We start from the raw sequence: 6,000 nt of genomic DNA on the forward strand, positions 1-6,000 counted from the left end.
GCAGGGAAATGCATACATCTCAAGCATACCATTTGGTGAGGTTTGACAAATGCATGCACAGGTATGATCCAAACTCCTATCAAGATATTGAATATTACCATGACTCCAAAAAATTCTACTTATTCTACTATTCTAATTATTTTATTCTAATTATTCTACTAAGCACCTACTTATACCCCTCACATTCAGGACGTACTCATTATGGTGATGTGTTTCACTACTGAGATCAGTTTTGTTTTTTTGGTAGATCTTCATATAAATGAATTCAATCCGTGTATACTCTTTTGTGTCTGGCTTCTTTAACTTGCATAGTATTTCTGAAATTCATCCATGTTGTTGTATCAGCAGCTCAGTCTTCTTTATTGCCAATACTAAAGAATTGCCTTTTGAAAGCCTGTGGAATTCTTCCTGTGCTCAAGAGTAAAGCTAACCATTTAAGAAACAAAACAAACAAGCAAAGGAGAAAAAGAGAGAGGGACAAGTCATGATACTGACTCTTAACTATAGAGAACAAACTGATGGTTGGTTATCAGAGAGGAGGTGGGTGTGTGTGTGGGGGAATGGGTGAAACAGGTGATGGGGATTAAGGAGTACACTTGGTGTGATGAATACCAGGTGTGTTGTATGGAAGTGTTGATCACAATATTATACACCTGAAACTAATATAACACTGTTAACTGGAATTAAAACAACTTGAAAAAATACATAAAAAATAAAAAACAAAAATAGGTTTTAAAACAGAAAAAAAGAGTAAAGCCAATCTAGAGCATTTTTTAAACAAAGTGGGGAAAAACTATGGGTAGATTTTTTTCCCTGAGTTTTCATATATTAGGATCTGCTGTCTCAGGGTGTTTCTCTTAGTTGTCCTTTAGACTTTTAACTTCTACTTGTCCTTTCTACAATAGGAATTTGCTCATTAGGTAAAGAACTTGATTATTTCACAGGGTGGGAAATATTTAGCCTTCCTCACTTGTTTTCCTTTGCTCCCTGAATATACTTGCCACATCCAGACAGCTGTGGCAATACACAAGGATGGAGAAGAGGTGCGAACAACATGTATAACTGTTTGCCTCTGTCAGGAAGCTGATGTGATGGTGGTAGGAGTATCGTCTTTTGGCTGTAACAATTTTTCCATTAGTTCCAATGCTAACCCACCGAAAGCCTATGAAAAGAAAGCTTGACAAAGAGCAGCCACATTTTGCAACTGACACTCACTGAGTATGGATAAATGTGTGGCAGGAGTGAAAAAGAGAGATAAACAACCAATTACCTACTGTAATACCAAGGATATGAAATTGGCTGTAGTTAAGTCCTAAACTTCTATTAGAAATATGTGCCTATGTGAAAAAATTAAAGGAAAGTTGTTGAGATTATTAACAAATGAAATAAAATGAAAAAAAAACCCCACTGCTTTATTGAAGCCAATGGAAGCAATATATTTGACCCAATCGAATCAATGCTAGAGCGAGATACCTATACTCTAAAGGATATCGGACTGGAGAGGAGGAAGGAAATTAAAAAAAAAAAAGTCCTCCAAGAAGTTGTCTTAACCTCTGTGACAGAATTTTTATCAAAAACTTTCCTTTACAGATTAAAGGAAAAAAAGCCAAAACTCCATTTCCCCACAGCTGCTCTTTTTGTTTCTTTGGTATTTTTCTGTTTGTTTTCTAGCTTTGGTGAGGGTGTGTCCTTTCTCTTCATTTTCTTTATTTTTCATTTCTGTACTCTTCAGAGAGATACTTTTGTAAAATAAATTAATAGAAAAATGAAATATACAAAATAAATAGGACAAGTCCATAGTTTTTATTAGATTAAACAGACATAAAATTACACTTCCAAATAACTGTAGACGTTTAGAAACACATTGTCTCAGTTCCTCTTCTATCCTGTTGTGGACCTGTACCTCATAGTCATGGGCAGCAGGGTGGATAGCGCTGACTTACATCAACTCTTACTGTGTTTTGAAAATTCGTGTCCCAGAAGAGAGAGATAATTTTGAACAAATTCATTCTTTTTTTATAAAAAGATTTTATTTATTTATTTGAGGGAGAGGGAGAGACAGAATGAGCGAGAGAGCGGGAGAGGGGGGAGGCAGAGGGAGAGGGAGAAGCAGACTCCCCGCTGAGCAGGGAGCCGGGTGTGGGACTCGATCCCAGGACCCTGAGATCATGACCTGAGCCGAAGGCAGACACTTAACCGACTGAGCCACCCAGGCGCCCCCAAATTCATTCTTTAGAATGACATTTACTCTCCCATTTCCAACTCCTGAATAGTTTACTGGTCATTGGTAGCTTCTCTATCATAAATAAATAACATGCTTAATTTTATAGTCAGGATAAATTTACAGTTAACATTTTATGACAAGCTCATGTTTTCAATAAAGCAGAGTTCTTAGTACAGAATTATAACCTGAAAAACGGTTGCCCTTTGTACTAGAACTATAAAAAATGCCATAAAATGAATTCTTTTAGATAGACATTCTCTTGCATATATGGTTATTTTGATTTTTCTAAATACGTTGTCTATTAGGAAAAGCTAAACAGAGGATATGTCATCTCCCTTCTGCTCCCCTCCTTGCCCTACTAGCTGTTGCTCAACTCAGTAGACACTGTCCAGTTCCTCTTTTTTCAGGCTTCAACTGCCATAGATACACCATGCCTTTCATGAAATATCAAAGTGGTAAGGGCCTTCATAATATTTTCATTACTACCTGACAGAAATAAATCTCTTTATTGTTCTTAAAAGACACTTATCAAAAAGATAAAGTGCAAATTCTTCCAAAGCAATGTTCACTTATCTCTAAATCTGCAAAGACTTATCTTCACACCAGGCGTGTTAAAATAGACAGGAACTCCAGCACTTCAAAAAAAAAAGCCAAATTAGAAATTTAGCTTTGGAGTTCAGAGCTTAGAGCCTTCACCCCAACCAAATTTATTTGCAGAGCCCAATAAAGTTTAATAACTTTGCTTCCTAACAAAGTTGTTTCAAAAATAGGTGTTATCTTTTTACATCTTGAATGTATGATTTATTGTATTTAACTGGCTATGTAATGAGATCTGGCGAGAGGATTGATTAGCATATTACTGGGTCAATCAGTATCATAAAAGGTTAAAGAGTGAAAAACTGAAAACCCGAACTCTCAATTAGAAGAGTTGAACAGTGAAGTGGTGGAGGGAAGAGTGTTTATTAGGTTTTGTCAGTCTGTGTTTATGTTAGTGTTGGATGACATCATAAACAGTTCATAAATAATGTACAACCCCAGCTTATTTCTTCTTGAAATGTAATAAACAGTGGCTCTTTTCCAGTCTCTGCATCTCTGTGTGTTTAATGGGCCTTGCTGGGGGTAGTACTGTTTTTAGCAGAAACTCATTACATTGCAGACATTTCTGGAATTGGATGTAGTAGCAAAGAAAAACCCTTGGAGCAGAGATAACCAGTAAGAAGGAAAAGTAGCAGAGAAAATGACTAGAAACAAGATCCCAACCAGCCCAAAGTCAGTAGACACCATAATCTTTGTGGCCTCAAGGAACAATGTGGTTGAAATAGGCTGATGTAGAGCCAGAGAAGGGCTTATTATTTATTTTGTTTATTGTCTGTCTCTCCCCACTGGAGTGTAAAAGTCCATGGACATGAATTTTTGTCTTTTTTTTTTAATCACCCCTGAGTCCCCAGTGTTTGGCACTAGTACTTGTTTGGTAACTATTTGTTGAATGAGTGAATGAAAGCCTCATCTTTCTGAATGGGTGGGTGGGTGGGGGGACATCCTTTCTATATGAAGGACTACTTTGACCACCATGAAATACTGGAAAGGGTCTTGGCTCTGGTAGCTTTTTACATTATATTCTCCTCCAAACAAAAGGAGCTTGAACATTCTTAGTTAATGTAGGAATCATCTTTTCAGTCAAGAGGGATTACCGGGAAGGACCTAAGTAACCAATGGATCCACTTGAGTCTATTTGTATCTGAGGGAGAAATGTTTAGGTGAATAACGCTCCCATTTTATTTGTCTCTCTGTTTTGTTTTCATTTTTTTCTGTAAACATAGCCACACCACTTCATCAAGATAAAAAATGAATAGTGAGAGCACACTGACATGTTCTTCTTCAGAGCACATGAGGACTGGGTCGTACTGGGGCGGAACAAGGTTAGTTAGCCTCCCCCAGTGGCTCTAGACCAAGCGGACGATGTGTGAGGATTTGGAGGTACAGCAAAAGCACCTGAGAACAGGAACATTGATACCAGGCAAGGATTAAGGGTTTCATATGATTACACAGGACTTTTGACCTGATATTCTTCAGTCACAGGAGTTGGGAGAGGGAAGCTGTTAGTATCAGAAGAGTAAAAAACAAGTCTTGTTCTAGACATCAACTGGATACTCTGTATTGGCCAGCAATTTGATGATAATTCCCTAATTGTTCTCAACTTTATTTATTTTTGCTTTAATTCCCAACCCTCATCAAATCTCCATCAGTAATGGCATTGTGTCTGGAGTATAACATGATAATTAGATGGGGGATTCTTTAACATGAGATTTAACAATCTTAGATCCTATCTTCCCATCTGCCCAGACCCCTAATAGCAGGACAAAGGGACACAAAAAAGCTAAGAATAATCTAACTTTCCAGTTTCTGGATAAGATGGAAGATACAGTGGGATCTTTCCATGAGTAAGTGACTGTATTGAATGGTTGACAGTTTGGAAGATAAGCTAAAAGTTAACATGATTTCCTTAGAGAGATTTCAGATTTAAAATATGAACACTTCTTTGAGTAGAAGTGTGGATGCTGTGACTCTGCCATGAACTTAGATTTTTTTTCTGTTTAATTATTTCATGTTTAATATCAAGTATGTTAGTCTAAGTAACTGTAAATTCTCTATTTATCTATGTCTATAGGCCAATTTCAAATCATTTCCAGAACACACACACACACCACTCCTTCTCCACATAAAAGATAAATCAGCTCAATCAAATTAACTAAATTTAATTCACACACTAAATTCCTGTTGTTCAGTAAGGAGAGGCATGGTTACAAATCTTAATCCATATTCATCCTGGATTATAGGTAAAGTAACAAAGAGTTACTTTAAAATACTCAATCTCTCCATCCAAAAATAATGAATGTTTTTATTTATTCAATTCTTCTGTCACACATCTAAATTAGTGTTTATAGTTTTCTTCTTTTTAAAAGATTTATTTATTGAACACTACACCTGAAACTAATGATGTACTATATGTTAGCTAATTGAATTTAAATAAAAAAATAAAGATTTATTTGAGAGAGAAAGAGAGAGTGTCCATGAGCAGGGGGGAGGGGCAGAGAGAGAGAGAGAGAGAGAGAGAACCCTCATGCTGACTCCCTGCTGAGTGTAGTCCTACACAGGGCTCAATTCCAGGACCCTGAGATCATGACCTGAGCCGAGAGCAAAAGTTGGATGCTTAACTGACTGAACCACCCAGGCGCCTCTATAGTTTTCTTCATAAGGATCTTTATTTGTTTTTCCCTTTTAAGTGATTGATGTCTTCAGCATTGCAGTTTTCTTTGTTTTTGTATAAGGGAGACATTGAGTTTTTGCATATATGTCTGTGCCCAGTTGCTTTGTGGATATCTCCCTTGAAATCTAATTATTTTTAATATAGTCTCTTGGGATTTTGTAAAAACAATGATATTATGTGCCCCAAATAATACATTTGACTAATTTCTAATACTAAGTAACTTTCCCTTGCCCCATGGTTTTTGAGTTGTGCGCACGTGAGTCAGCCATGGGTAAGTGTGTGTTCTTGCCTGGGACTTTAAATCTTGTGGAAATAAAAAAAAGGGAAAGGATAGGGAGAGAGATCATTTGCTGTGATTGCAGAAGACCAGAGGGCCAAGTAGTGTAAGGATGACTGATAACATTGAGGGTCTCCCCAACAGATCATTCCTGTGAAATAATCTTGGGTTCCTTCCTTCCCTCCCTTCCTTCCCTCCTTCCTTCCTTCCTTCCCTCCTTCCTTCCTTCCT

General features: G+C 37.1%; 1 long non-coding RNA gene across 1 annotated transcript in view; it reads left to right on the forward strand.

Annotated features, from left to right (window-relative positions):
• The window catches only part of LOC112825153 (uncharacterized), a 322,912-nt gene that overhangs the window by 252,640 nt on the left and 64,272 nt on the right, over positions 1–6,000 (forward strand). The window lies entirely within an intron of this gene.

The sequence above is a fragment of the Callorhinus ursinus genome, unplaced genomic scaffold (assembly GCF_003265705.2).
Source record: "Callorhinus ursinus isolate GAN/ISIS: 27379988/994484 unplaced genomic scaffold, GSC_fseal_2.0 scaffold12, whole genome shotgun sequence".
In the NCBI taxonomy this organism is placed as follows: Eukaryota; Metazoa; Chordata; class Mammalia; order Carnivora; family Otariidae; genus Callorhinus; species Callorhinus ursinus.